At 36.3% G+C, this 16,457-nt stretch overlaps 1 protein-coding gene across 1 annotated transcript in view; it reads left to right on the top strand.

Moving 5' to 3' along the window:
- LOC131534183 (neuronal cell adhesion molecule-like) overlaps positions 1-16,457 on the top strand; it is a 66,889-nt gene that overhangs the window by 11,324 nt on the left and 39,108 nt on the right. Inside the window, 1 exon segment of the mRNA XM_058766881.1 lies at positions 13,846-13,927. The gene's annotated coding sequence lies outside the window, so the exon portion shown is untranslated.

The following is a 16,457-nucleotide window of genomic DNA, read 5'->3' as shown; positions in this document are numbered from 1 at the left end:
ACCATTCAATGACGGATGCGCCGTTTCCCACACGTCTGAAATACACTGGAGCTGCTAGCTGCTGGAAATACACAAAACATGCGATAAACAACAAATAATGTGACCTTTAACACAATGTTTTCATGCATTCAATATTTTTAATAAAAAGTATATTATTTATATCAATTATTATATAATATTGATATTAAAGTAAACAATTATTTCTATTAAAAATAAATAAATGTAAATGATTATTCTGTACAATATTTATAAAGTATACATTTATTGATATTAATATTTAGTATATTAATATTAAAATATTACATATTATAAAGTATTTATATTAGTGCATACAATTATTTCTTTTATATTTCTATTAAAATAATGAATGAAAATATAATGAAAAATTATAAATACATCATTATATAAAATACAATATACAATGTATGCAATGTTTTTATTAATATTCCGATTAAGAATAAATTACAAATATATATTATACAATATTTATATTTAATTATTCAGTTATTTCTATTAATATTTCTACTAAAAATATTTTATCACGAGTAATTTTTCACCATAACTATATTTATCACAATATAGTTATTTTTTGCTGAAAATGACGTTGTTAGATGCCACTTTTTTGGATTATTTTGATACCACAGCAACAATTAACACTTGTCTAATTAATGGATGCATAATACGTTCCCAGCCTTATTGAAAACAAGACAAGACCACAACAAATTATTACAAACAATAAGAAACTTGAGCTTTATTGTGCTTGATTTATTTAAATGGAGTGAAAGTTTGAACTAGCAGAGCTTAGAAATGCTTGAAAAGGCTTTGCGAAAGCAACACGGCAGTGTCATGTGAATATAATTGCGATAGAGATGCCAAATATACCTGTGCAGTCCGTGTAAACTCTGTGTGGGAAACACTGGATATACGTTTGTAGGAGTCTTATGTAATGTGTGACAAATCACAGAATCACCAACTGCTTTGGAAAATTGATTTTTACACCCAAATGCTTTCATTTCACGCTCAATAAACAAATGCAGTGCGAATCTTTAGGAACTAGAATCTGCTGTGAACAGTGTCTCCAGTGCGTTCTGCTTGTTCTCATTGACCGCGTGTCCAAAGCAAGCATACTCAGCTCAAATATCCAGACGTGGAGAGCGGCCGTCGCTTGTATGCCGCTGATGGTTTGATGCTTCGAGAGCTTCAAACACGTCTGCGGGGAGAGTTAGAGTTATGCGCTGGGAAACACGCTCAGGACTGATACTAGCTTGTGCTGGCAACAAAAGAGGTGAAATGTAATTAGAGCTGAAGGCGGGTTAAGAATCCTTTGAAAACACAAGTTACAAATTCCCCAGCCCTCTGTCCTTCAGCATTTGCATGACAATCAAGAGAAAGCTAGAGAGCTTCTGAAGTCGGGCAAGGTTAAGCGATTCAACAAAGCGTTCCCTCGACGTGTCACATTCAATCTCTGACTTGTTTTACACCTTTAGCGTTTATACAGCGTCTGACTTTAAAAGCTGCACGTCTCTCGGCCTTCAGCGGGCGTTTACGAGGTCGTTCTGTTAGGAAATAATGAAATATGTCTCCAAGCGCTTGCCGTAGACATGCTGTGCCGCGCTTGTTCTTCTGACAGTGAAATATGTGTCTCACATTGATGATGTCAGCGTGTCAAGAGGCTCTTCTGGCTGTTGTCATGGTGAGCTTTGCTGAAACAGCCTCTCAAATCAAAGACCTATTAAAAACACAGTGACATAAAACTCCATATTAATTGGCTGGAAGAACCTTTTTTGTGACAGCATGAGGGATAATATTCATTAGAAGCATGTGACCATTAACTGTGATGTTTGATTTTCATATTGCATGAGCTTGTTTTTAATCTTATCATATTCTCATGTCATCATCATGCTTTTCGTGCATTGTTGGGTTTTCTAGTGAGCTAGTTCTTGATAGTTAATAGTGGAGATACAGTCATTCAGAGCTAGCAGAAGCTTGTTAACTTGTTAAACGAGGCTCCGGGGAGCAGTTAAGTGGTTTAAGACCTTCATCCCAGTTCCAGTCATTACAGTGTGTGTGTTATCCAATTAAATGAACTCCTGATTGGCCTCCTACACCTGGATATGAAGAGCGTAAGTGAGAATGCAGAGAGTTTAAACACCAAGAATCATTCGTGCTATTGTCAGTTTTGATGTTCACAGTTAAATGAAACATTGTAGCAGCTAAATATAACTCTGTTTTAGTTTAAAAAACAGTTAAATGTAAAATTGTAACAATTATAGCACTTAAGTGTAACATTGTAGCAATTAAATATAATATTGTAACAATTAAATATTACATTGTAGCAGATAAATGTAACAGTAGCAAGTAAATGTAACACTGTGGCAGTTAAATGCAACATTTGTAGCAGGTAAATATAATATTGTAGCAGCTAAATGTAACTTTTGTCGCAGTTGAATGTAACACTTGTCGCAGGTAGATATGATATTGTACAGTTAAAAGAGAATGAAAGAGTATCGCCCCAACTGTGGAGTGGCTGTCTATAGAATAGCACAGTGTTCTGTGTGACGTGTACAGCATCAGTAGTGAGTGTAGTGTGCTGCAGGCCTTCACTGTAGATGATGTGAATGTGAAGATCACAGCTGACAGTAATGTGAAAGATTCTTGGCGTTTGAAGTCACTTACGCTCCTGGCAGACACTTTGAAAGCGTTGAGAGTGAATGGACGTATTGTTGACTTTCAGCTAGCGTAAGCACCCCTACCAGTGCAGACGCCCGTAACGCTGACGGCCCTGCCTGGCCAGTGAATGCTCGGCCTGCTGGGATCAGAGTCTCTGGCTCTATTGTGGAGAATGGAGAATGTGGGTCTGTCTGGTCAGAGGTTGATGGACCTCCTCCTGCTCCATGTCACGGTCAAAGTCTCCGCGTTCAATGGGACAATGCATTTTTACCGTGCCATAAACCAGACACTGAAGCCAAACATGACAAAGCAGGGAACATGATGGGTGTTTATCATGAGAAAGAGCGCCTGGCGCTGTGTGTGGTGGTTTGGAAGGGTCTCCACTTCTCCATTGGGTGGCTTATTGTACTTCCTGTCCGCTGATGATTGGTGGACTCTGACAGGCTTTGTGTTTGGCTCCTGATGATTGGTCGGGCAGTGATTCTTGGCTTTTGGTATGTATAGAGCAGAAGTTTCAGAATGAAAGAAGCTCTGGAGGTTTTTACTGACGCTGGAACTCATTCATGCAGATGACAGTTGAAATGACATCAGTGACCGAACGTGAGCATAGAAAAACATTCCTGATTATAGAGACTCTTTAGAGTTCTGACGGATGCCGAATATAAAATGCTTAATAGCTCTTTTGTATTGTCTCAAGCAAGGTGTTGCTTATTTCACCAAAACTCAACATTATTATTATTTTTTTTCAATATGCATTTTATCATGCAAATCAATGAGAAATATATTAAAAAATCCAGAATTAAACACAACACTTATTTTACAATGAGTATATCATATATAAATATTTTAATAAATTAAAACATGTTGGTGATTCATATGTGATTTAAATCCAGCATTAATGGCTGTTTTGTGTGTAGCAGGCAATTTTATAAAAATAAATAAATATATATATATATATATATATATATATATATATATATATATTTTTTTTTTTTTTTTTTTAATACAAGAAGTGCATAATATATAAATATTCAAACTAACTAAATAAATTATAATAAAAATAAATAATTAATGAATTAATTGGTTTATTACATAATAAAAAAATTATTAAAAAGTGTTAATGATCTAAGTCAAAAACACTTATTTTACAAAAATAATATCTAAATATTTAAATAAAAATTGATTGATTATGTGTGCAGGTATAAATATCTAAAAGTGGACAGATATTGGTTGATTGATTGATCTACTGTGATTATGATTATCTCTCACAGTGTTTTTAGTAATAAATGTCACACGATGAATGAATGTTGCTGCAAAACTGAAGTGTCATTTTAGGAGTTGACATCTGTAATTAAGTTAGTATGAGCGATTTGTAGAATCCAGTAGTGTTGAATTATATTTCTGTGAGTGAGCGTCATGATGAGTAGCCAAACATCGCTGAATGCTTCTAATAACAGCCGTCTGAAGCTGATTGTTTCCTGACGCACAACGGCCTTAATAAACACTCCTCCACTCAAACCGGCTGAAAAGGGTTAACAAGCCCTTCAGTCCTAACAATACCGACCACATTTAGAGCACTTGACGTCCATTTACTGACCGCGCAAACACGGGGCTGATGTTCGTTTGTCTAGCTGCTTAATTTACCCTGTTTTCTATTATCTAAAGTAAAGCAGCTCTTGAGTTTAGTCTGATTAGTCTGTGTTGATCCAACTAATCTGTTAATTAATCAGTGAAGGAGATGCTGTCTCCACTAGTGACCAAACGAGTCCACTTCACGCCGAGCGCTTCCCATGATGCCGTGTGTTTGAGACAGTCGGTAGTGTTTGTTATGGAGGTTGTTGTGTGAGAGGATGGATTTACTGAAGCTGAAGCAGATGTTTGAGTCAGCAGCTGTGCTTCTGAAACACTGACCGCTGCAAAATACAACATTTACTACGCATGTCCTCGCTGACACACATACAGCACAGCGGGATGCTCGGTTTAACAGCGAATCACTCGGCTGGTGAGGTGGTGTGTTGCATATGTCACTGAGGATGTCTCATTTCAGAAAAGTAGCCACTATAAAATTGATTTTATTCCTCGTGAGGCGCAACATGCTGTCATTTCTTTCCTTCTGAGACTGCAGCTTTTGAAATAAGACACAGCCTATAGAGCACAGGCTTCATCAGTCTGAATCATAGACTGAATCAGCTTTAAAAAACTCACATAATCATTTCAAATGACTAATTAGACCAGTTCAGATGACTCACTGAATCATTTCAAATGACCAAATAGACCAGTTTAGATGACTCCTTGTATAAGCTCAGGTGACTTGCTGAATTAGTGCAGATGACTCATTGAATCGTTTCAGATGACTGACTGAATCAGCTCAGAAGAGTCACTGAATTAGTGCAGATGACTCCTTGAACAAGTTCAGATGACTCACTGAATTATTTCAGATGACTCCTTCAACCAGTTCAGGTGACTCACTGAATCAGCTCAGATGACTCAGATTCAGATTCAAATAGCTTTATGGGCATGTTGAAAGGAATCTTTACATTTACTATGTTTTAATGACACTATACATACAAATTTACAACACACACACATTTCAGGTGACTCACTGAATCATTTCAGATAACTTATTTATTGAGTTCAGATGACTCCCTAAATAATTTAAGATGACTCGCAGAATTATCTCAAATGACTCATTGGATCAGTTCATATTTTTCAATGAACCACTACAGATGACTCAGTGAATCGGCTCAAATGATTCATTGACTGAATGGTCTGATTTGAAAGCTTGTAATTATTGTAAAACATCCAGTCACTCAGAAATGACTTTTTTGAAATGACTCATGTTTTTTAATGAAATGCTCCACACGTGAGCAGCTTGAGTTTGAGCACTTTGAGTCCGCTGATGATTGCTGATGCTGTGTTCACGTCTGAATGCAGCCAGATCTGCTCTTCATTAAACTCAATGAGTCATTTTTCATGTTAATGCTGTCAGACGCATATTCACGCATAATAAAACTCTGCGCTTCATTTCAGCGCTCGATGAGTGTCAGTGAATATGCAGATCTGTGTCTGCGGACTCTTAATTGCTGACGCAAATGCATTCACAGAAGGCAAGGCAAGTTTATATATATATATATAGCACATTTTATACGCAGTGGTAATTCAAAGTGCTTTACATAAAAGGAAGTAAAATAATCATTCAAAATAATCACAACAATAAAAACAAGGAATTAAAAAAACTGTATTATTAATTATTTAAATATTGATTTAAAATGAATTAAAACAGTTAAGAATAGAAAATGATTATACATAAAATACAGTGCAGTCAGTTTGGACGTAGCACAGCCTCATTCAATACACGAACAGCTAAACAGATGAGTTATATGTGACTAATGTTTCAGCACCTCTGATCTCTTCTGGAAGCGGGTTCTAACTGCGGGCGGCAGAAACAGCGTTTCTAACAGCCATCTAACAGTTATTGAGCTGTTCTTCCCGTTTTTATGATGAACTAGTCATTCGGGTTGCTCTAATAGTCAGTTGTCACAAATATAGGTTTGTTTTTCAGTTTAAACTGCGACCCGCTCCACATTCAGAAAGTGTTTTAGTGGCCAGACCCATGAAGTCCAGCGCTTCGGGCCTAATGTGCTCCGATCGATAACCTGAAGCTTTTACCGCTGAATCCCATCCGTCCATCCCCACATCTGCTGTGTGAGAGAGAGATAGAAAATCAATGAGAGACTGAAACTGTGCCGATTTACAGAGACAGAATGGAAATATTATAAACTCATTCCAGCCTGTGCTTGGAAAAAGAGAGTAATAACTGACCTGAACCAGTTTCACATCGCGGAAACCAGGACAAACGCTGCGGCAGGGATGCAGAAATGGGTTTGCTTAACTGCAGAGTCCAGTTCAGGGTTATTTTAGCATCAGTCAGATATTATTCTTAATATTTTCAATTTGATTTTATTAGTGCTGTCAAATGATTAATCGCGATTAATCACATTCAAAATAAGTTTTTGTTTGTGTGTACTGTATATATTTATTATGTATATATAAAGACACATACTGCATATATTTTGAAAATATTTACATGTATTTATGTGTATATATTTATATTCATATAAATTATATCATATATAAATATATTTAATATATAAACAACACATTTTTCTTAAATATATACATGCATGTGTGTATTTATATATATATATATATATATATATATATATATATATATATATATATATATATATATATATATACATATATATACACACAGTACACACACATATATTATGTAAACAAAAACTTTTATTTTGGGTGACAGTATCGTTAATTTTAGATGTTTGCTTTGATTTTAATTTTAGTTAAAGTTTTAGTAATTTTGTTGTATGTTTTGTCATTTTTATTAGCTGTTGTTTATTTTAAATATGTCTATTTAGTTTTTATACATTTTTATTTCAGTTTTAGTTTTAGTTATATCAGTACATCAAGATAAACTGAATGAAAATGGGAAATACTGATTTGCAAATAAGCTGAAATATATATATATATATATATATATTTTATATTTTACAACGTGAATCTTGAGGCATTCATCTGTACGTGTGCAAAGAAGCATATAATCCACGTAACGGTTCTGATAAGCGTGTAAACAGCTGTCGTGAACCATAATAAGAGGAACAATGATTGCTGGATCGTGATGGCAGTACAATATTGCAGTTAATATCTTCAGTCCCTGACTAACTTCACCCAACAGCAGCAATATACAAATGTATTAACAATAACGATAAAAAACATTTAAACTTATTTTTAGCTGCACGCACAAACTTTGCGGAGAACACTCTTTTAGCTCCGCACTGAACTTCTGATGCAATATTTAGAGGAATTAATATTTTTTCATGGTTTCAGTTAATTATAATAACCCTAATTACTGCAAATGAATGACTGCTGTAGCGTCCCGATGCCCTCGTCATTAAAACACTGAGGATTGTGGGATTTTAGGGGCTCATTTGTTTGTGATTTGATGCAGGAGTCACAGGTTTATATCAGTATTATATCAGTGTTTATGAGCGGAAATGAATCGAGAATTACACTGCGTTCGACTGAAAGCTTGAAAGTGTTTTGGTTTCATTGACATTTCATCTGATTTTAAATCAAAGTTTCGATAACCTGCATTTAAACCGCACTGGTTTACTTCAACATGATTTTCACTGAGAAACTGCTAGTGAAATTCACCAATAATTGCAAAGAAATGACAAGTAACATAGAATTGAATGTGACATTTTATAATAAAACGGAAACATTGCTATGTGTTTGCAATGATATTCTCTTGATTTCTGGTCATTCGTGCATGTGTCTGGTCTTGTTCTGCGTCCAGCTGTAGATCAGCACACGAGCGCTCGTGAGAGTTGATCTGGCAGCACATGAAAGCCCTGTGAACCTGTGCTGTGATCTGCGTATGCTGTTTGATTCTCACCTCAGCATCTGCAGTCATTAGCACGCATGTTTAATTATTATCACCGAACCCTGTGAGAGTCACAGATATACTTCAGCGCAGATACTATGGTGTTCACATCGGTGTTGTTTTATATCATTAATGAACTATTATGGTTTTCATTTGTAAAATTAACAAAACACGTTATAGTAAATTAATGCACACACTAAAACAACAACAAAATTACTAGTCATTTAAAATTTAAATCTAAATTTTAATTCTGAAGTCACCGAGTCGTACCAAAGCAGTACCGTCCTCAGGGAAGATTGAGAGTAACACATCCAGCTCATCTAAGGGACCATAAATCACTGCAGGATGGATTGTAACAGTAATAGTAATTGTGATAGTTTGAGTTCTGATGGTAACCCTGAGTCAGTGGGCGGCACATCTAACACGCTCTGTCTGTCTCTCTCTAAAGTCTCAGAGCCATGGAAACCGTGGCAGTTGTTGCTGTGTGTGTGTGTTCGGATGTAAAGAGGCCAGGCCAACCTCAGTGTGCTTTCTATGAGATTTGGGCTGTAAATCTTGTAAATATCCCTTCAGACGGGCTCCATTGTCCTGCTTCTGTGTCCCGGGCTGCTGCGTTTGATCCCACAGGATTGGGTTTCATTTGTGTGTTTTAATAGTGTTCATTCCCACCTCAATACTCACGCGTATCGTAAGACGCTCCCATAAAATCATTTCATATCGATTCAGAGTCTCTAATTCCCTGTTAAATTAACCCACATTCTCACCGAGACGACACAGATGAACCGATGAAGGTCTCCGTCTCAGTCGGGCTTACTATCATTTGCTAAACCTGAAACCATAAAAACACTTTATTACTTCAAATAAAACAAAAGTGATGCAAAATGAAATCTAAAAAACCCAGCTATCACCAAGGCAACATTTCTCTTGTTTATTTAAGTTTAACTTGATGTACTAAAAATAAAACTGAAATAAAAAATAATGAAAAATACATAGACATATACAGACATATACAAAAAAAAGTGAAAAACTAAATTTCAACTAAAATCTTAATGAAAATGGAAAATCTAAAAATAAAAACTGATTTGAAATATTAACAAAACGTCAGTGATTTGAGGTGTGTGTGATAACTGAACACGTTGAGTGTGTGTGTGTGTGTGTGTGTGTGGTTGATGTTGACGGCGGTGAGGATTGTTAATCAGCGGCGTCTCACACTGAATGATGTTGTTTTAATGGATATCAGTGGTGTTTGTGTGTTTGTGAACCGTGTCACCCAGACTACGGCGGGATGGGGCCCTGCTTTATGCTGGAGGGGCCGATTGGGGCTCCGCTGGGCTCTTGAGACACACTTAAGAGAGAGCAGAGTCAGACAGCCAATCAGAGCACAGATCCATTCATGCTGGAAATATGGTGCCTCACACACCACACACACAGACCCCCCCCCCATACACACACACACACACAGACCCCCCCACAGACCCAGTGCATTGTGATTGGCTATTTTCTATTGCCCTACACCTACATCTACTCATCACAGGACACTACAGGCATTTTTAGATTCTCAAAACACGTCATTCTGTGTGATTTATAAGCTTGTTTTCTCACAGGGACCAAAAATGTCCCCACAAGGTCAAAATTTACTGCTATTACTATACTTGGGGACATTTGGTCACCATAACCTACCAATACACACACACACACACACACTGTTTTGTATCTGCCGTTTCACACTGACCCTGGATCAGCTGTTGCTCTTTCAGAGCTCATGAAGTTCTCTGTTCCTTTGAAGCATCAGATGTTTCTCCTGCAGTTCTCAAATGAATATAAAATATAAATGTGGAGCAGCTGAGACTGTGAGTTCAGACTGAGATCTGTGACAGCAGCAGGAGAAACAGGAGCGGAGAACTTTACAGTTTCTCATGTGATGTTGAGAAAGAGCTGAGCCGGTAATGAGATCTGCTGTGATTCTGAGTCTAAAGTCGTGGAGATCGGCCTCATTGTCCGCAGTGATGAAGAAAACACTTTGAGCTGGATTATGTTTCAGCTCGTGCTCTTTTGTGCTGATTGTGGTGTGAGCAGGAGAATAGAGACGCTCTGAAAGACAGATCAGCCTCCATTGTCACGAGCCACAACCGTATAAGAGACGTCAAAAGAGCTTCCTAACGATGGCCATAAACACTTTCCCATCAGCACATCAGCAGGACTCACACAACATCTGCTGCGCTCCGTTCATGATGCTGTTTCCTACAGTCGTTTCCTAAAGTCATCAGGTGTTCAGAGACCAGAGTCCAGAGCTGTGCATCTATATGAACAGAGCAGTTCTCTGGAGATATATACATTGTCATTACTTTTTCATTACTTCAAATACAATAAATGTTAACTGAAATAAAATGAAATTCAAAAACCTAAATAATTTTTTTTTTTTTAATAATTACAAAATATTTCAGCTATTTTCTCATTTCTTATTTCATTTAGTTTAAATTGTACTAAAATAACTAAAACTATAAGTGGAAAAAAAATTAAAATTAATATGACATTTAACAGCAACCACAAAAAAACTATAATAAAAAAACTAATTAAAAAAAAAAAAAAAACTAAAATTAAACTGAAAACAGAAAAAAAAACAAACAAACAAACAAAAAAAATGCTGATTCATAATAATAATAAAATATATAATAGCATCTTGATGATACTTAAAATAACACTGATTATAGTCATGCTTTTTTGACAGAAACATGACAGAAACGGCTCCATTAGTTCCGGGTTTGATGAAGGCCCGCCTTCCGAAAAACGAAATGTGTTGTGATTGGTTGGCTGTCCCAGTGCACTGTGATTGGCGAACAGCTTAGACGGTGTTTCAGTACTGCCCCGCCCCTTGCCAAAGCAGTAAGTTCATCAATATTGCCATCAATTCAGACCCCGAGAATATTGAAATACATATTAAAGTGTTAAAGTTATTGTTTTGTTTTTTTCCAGCTAAATCACCTTTTAGATAGGATGTCAACAACAGCTTAAAAATAACTGCATTTACTATGTACAGATTATACTGTTATACAGTTGAATTTATTTATACCATAGTCCCACAGAGTTACAGTATTTGTGGCAGCATATATATGCAAATTAATTATCTGCCAGCAGGAGGCGCTGTTGGAGAGAACGAGGTTTCCCTGGTAACGCTGCACACAAAGCAGCGCTCCGCTCTCAAACGCTGCTTTATCAGACATTACATGCAAGATGAAATTAAAATGACATCCATCATTTTCTGAAAACAGTCGGTTTCCTTCAGAAATACAGTGATAGAAAAACATCCGCGCCGGGCTTCGATTTTGAAACGTGCAGTGCTCAACCAAGCGTTCTCCCGCCAACCATTCGAATTTCAGTAGGCGGGATTTATTTTAATGATATTCTAATGGACCAATTTTTGATATCACAAATACAGGAAAACAACTTTGTAGTCCAAACGAGCCGTTCGTTGTAGTTCTTTGAAAAGAGATTTTTTTTAAAACGAAATATCTCCCTTTGAAGTGGACTTTGAGTTTTGTAACTTTGGAGATCTTTTTATGCCCAAACATACACACTACACACTGACTAACATTCAAAAAGTGAAAAAGCATAATAGGACCTCTTTAATTTTATTCTCTCTTACTTTTTGTTTTACAATTTTCCTGTTTTCTGTTTGAGAAACTCTGTTTAAAGGCACTACATGAAATAAAGTTAATTATTTATTTTTTTATTTTATATTTTATTTTTAATATTTATTATTATTATTATTATTATTATTATTATTATTATTATTATTATTATTATTATTATCATTTGGACTTTATATACTATAACATTTTGTCTGCATGGAGGAATGAGAGCGAAACCCGGTTTTTAGATTTTTGCAAGTTTTTTTTTTTAGATATATATATTGTTTTTTACATTTTTATGCAGTTGCCACTTTTATCCAAAGCTTGATTTAAATACCTGATTTTATTCTCTAATTTTGGATGTTTACTTTTTGTTTTATTATAAGTTATTATTATATTAAAGCAACTTGCATTGCATTCAGGGATTTTGTTATTTTCTTTTTTAGTTCATGCATTCCCTGGGAATCAAACCCATGATGTTGAAACTACAGGAAAGCCACTTGTTTGTCATTTTCAAGTAATGAATAAGAATAACTGCTGCTGCTGTAGCGTGTGCTGAACTGTGAGGATTGAGAGCAGGAAATGTTTAACCTCCATTGAGTCAAAGACAAAAGCTGGGTTTAATGTGGCTGTGAGGGGCGGGACGCCGGAGCTCCGGCTCAGTCTCTGCTGACGCTGCGGAGGAACACACATCAGCTTCTGACTGCTGGAGTAATACTCATCCAGGTCTGTCTTCATCGCTCTTTACTCTTTGAATGAATGCATGCATGTGAATCTGTTGGAGATGTTGGACTCGGATGATTTCAGGCTTTAGTGAAGCGATGTTGTCCTACAGTTGAGTGCAGAAGTTTGCAAGATGTTTATCCTTTAAAAAAAGAGAGAAATCATAAATATTGCTTGAGTTGTTTACCTCTTGTCTTTTTACATTCTGTAACTGAACTGATCCTGTTTACGTTCTGTCCTTTGGTTCTTCTGATGTGTGTATCGTCCTGGGCTGTGTCTCTCAAAAGCATCTTAAGCTGGAGTTGATCGTAGCTGCATTGGTGGCAATGGGTCTACGATCAACTTAGGATGCTTTTAGGGACCGCAGCCCTGATTGTTCATGATTCTGTTTGTTCTGTGACTCGTGAAGCTTCAGGAAAATTGCACATTGTTTGTTTTTCCAGCATCCTCTGCACATTTAAGAATTGAGCATGAGGAAACATATGAGCAGCATTATTGTTGCAAATTATTGTTTTGTTGTGTGGGAACTATTAAATGTCTCTTTAGTCTCAAGCAGGACTATAGGAAAACAAGATATTTTATCTCTGATGTCTGTGTGATTCTAAGCTCTGTATCTGTATGTTGTACAGTATGTGTGCCTCATAGATTGACGTTGGGGGTAACGCATTACAAGCAATGTGAGTTACGTAATCAGATTACTTTTTCAAATAACTGGTAATGAGTTACTTTTTAATTGAACAAAAATATCTGAGTTGCTTTTTCAAATAAGTAACACCAGTTACTTTGTTCCCCATGCATTGACTGATAGCTCTCATGTTGCCATGTTGAGAGAAATCAGGAGTAAATGTAGAAACATTGTGTAGAAGCATCTTACTGTAGTTATGTATTTACTCATCTCACTGCACAAAACCAGATTCATGGCCCAAACTCAGAATATGATGCATACCTACAATAATGAAATAGGTTTATAAAAACGCAAATAACCTTTAATCCCATTTTATTAACTGATGTCTTTGCTGCTGACCTTCATTGATCTAATTCAACCATATGAATAAGCAAAAATGACATAACGTGTGTTTAATTTATTTTTTTTATTGCTGGAAATAGAAAAATGAGCCCGGCCCAGATGAGAAAACATAAAGTAGAAATAATGCAGTAAATTACTTTTCATAAAAAGTAACTAAGTAATGCAATTAGTTACTTTTTTATGGAGTAACACAGTATTGTAATGTATTATTTTTAAAAGTAGCTTTCTCCAGCACCGTAGATTGACTCCTGCATCATCTCATCGTCTCTGACTCGAGCTGTATCTGCTCCAGAGGACCTGATGTGTGTTTTTCTGATCTGTGTTTCTGTCAGGCATCGGTGGTTCCACGCTCTGAACGTGTGTGTTTGTGTTTCCAGGTTCTCCTCATCTGGACGCTGAAGCAGATCTTCTCCGGTGAGTGTCTGCTGCTTTATTACTGAGTTCATGTGAGGTTTCTCTGTGTCTCTGAAGGAGACGTGTGGTTATCTGACACTGTTTGTGTGTGAGATCCGCAGCTCTGATGTTTCCTGATCAGTCAGTGACTGGGAAGCGCTTCAGATCGATAGAATCCATTGCTTGCTACTTACAAGTTCAGAAACATGATTACATTGAGATCCTTCAAGTCGTTTTGTTTTTAAAACACGCAGGAAGTCGATTTAGTGCTAATGGATCAGAACGAGTCTTGATGCTTTAAACTATCACTGCTATGCTGAATCATGGGATATTTAGTTCTGTCACACAAGTCTGTCGTCTTATAAATGGCTTAATTTAAGCAAGATTTACCACTGTTCTTCATCGAAGCGCAAAAACTAAGAATTCATCAAGAACAGTTTATGTTCACTGTGATTCTTTAATTGAGAGTCATAAAAAACATCAGAAAATCTGTGTGTTTGTACTGACTTTTTGGACATTTTGGAGACAAATTTGAACTCAGAAGTGAGATCACCCTGACAAAACCTACTTTTGGGAGGTTCGTTTGCAATATCAGTATTAATATAAAGCAAACAAAATGTCTTTCAGTTGTAAAAATACAGCATGTTTTCTGTCAGATTGGATTAGATTATAGTATTTATTTATAAAAAAGCAATAGAAGTCTATGAATGTCCCAATTTAGAAAGCTACATTAATATAATATAATATAATAAAAATGCAATACCACAATTTCACACTAATTCGTTCATGTAGACAAACTATTCTGGATTCATATATAATGCGTGTGTGTGTGTGTGTGTGAGAGAGTGTGTGTGTGTGAGAGTGTGTGTGTGTGTGTGTGTGTGTGAGAGTGAGAGTGTGTGTGTGTTTGTTTTCTTGTCAGCGGACACAGAGAAGTATAAGAAGTATGTGTTTGCAGCAATATACTGACACAGTTATGACAAATGCCATGAATAAACATGAGTCATTAGCATATAAATGAGCTGTAGATGTGTTTTCGTCTCTGACATCAGTAACATGCCACTTTGCTTCGACGTCATTCATAAACGTCAGCTGGCGTCTGATTGGCTGTGGCGTCGCTCTGAGAGTCGGGGGCGGAGCCTGCGATTGATTACAGGAGCTATGAGATGTATTCGATTCACATCCTCTCGCTGATGATTGTAAAGATGATCTGTAGTGAACGTGAGCAGATGCTTTGAGCGGATCAGTGTCATATGGCGTGGAGGCTCTCTACAGGTGAGCAGCCAATCAGATTTAGCAGCAGGTCTGAGATCAGCGGTCATATGGGTGGCAGATGCTCACTGCGTCTCAATGAACACCTCCGTATCTGCTCACACTGCGAATACAGTATGCTCACTTCATTAATCTGTATGAATCTTAACTGCTGCAGACTGCTTCATGTCAGCATTAGCTGTTTGTATGCACTACATAGTGTACTGTTTGTTTGGTTTCCTGTTAGTTGTGATCATATGAGTTTTCCTCTATGTTCTTTGTGCACTGCTGATGATCAGAAAACAGAAAATTAGAAACAAATCTCTCTCAGCTGATTTAAACAAACTACATGTTCTAATTAACAAGAAACCCTTGTGAAAAAGAAGTGTGCTTAATTGTAGTGAATGTGCATTTCAAATCTTAAAAGTGTATTTTAATAAACTGTATTTGCAGATAACATAATAATATAATATGGCACTTAAGTGTACTTAAAGAGAGTGCACTTGTTTCTTAACACACTTAAGTACAGTAAGTACACTTAAGTGCACATTGTAATGATGTCATATTAAAAGTTTTAATTTAAAGCACAATTGAAATCATGATGTTTTAATACTCGTTTGTCATGATTTAAAGAATTTCTTATTCTGATGTGTTGACTAACGTATGAAAGCACATGTAAAGTACTTAATTATAATTTTGACTCTAGTGTGTTATTTGATATTCATTCATATATTTTAAATGCACTAAACTGCAACATCATTATGTAATTATACAATTAAAGTAATTATGAAACTACATATAAAGACTCTACTTATGTGGGTCAAAAACACTGTAAAGTTCAGCTAAAGTTAATTGCATTTAATATAAATGTAAACTTTTTTTCATTTTCATTTAATTGCAAATAACAGAGTTAAATGTTTACATTTAGTACACACTTAAGTATATTCCTTCTGTAATAAGTGTTGTTTTTAAGCATGCTTCTTTTTGATTCTGTGGTTTCTCTGATCTCAGTGCACTGTGTTGTAGCTGATCATTTAACACAACAAACGCTGTGTGTGTCTCTCTGAATGTGTGCGCTCAGCTCTAGCTTTGGCATTGTGATGATGATCCGCAGCAGTGCATTCTGGGTGACCTGATTGACTGATCTGAATAGCTGTGCTTCTGTTGACCTCCATAAATCACAGAGCTGTGGATCATTACAGATGGAGGCCACATCGAGCTCCTGACGAAGCTGCTGTTAGAATCCGAGTTTGTGTGCGCAAGAAGATGTCAGATCCTGCGTGATTTGTGTAGATGAGTT

This window comes from Onychostoma macrolepis, chromosome 25 (assembly GCF_012432095.1).
Source record: "Onychostoma macrolepis isolate SWU-2019 chromosome 25, ASM1243209v1, whole genome shotgun sequence".
Lineage (NCBI taxonomy): Eukaryota > Metazoa > Chordata > Actinopteri > Cypriniformes > Cyprinidae > Onychostoma > Onychostoma macrolepis.
Note: the sequence above shows the minus strand (reverse complement) of the source record. Positions and strands in the feature narration are given on the sequence as shown.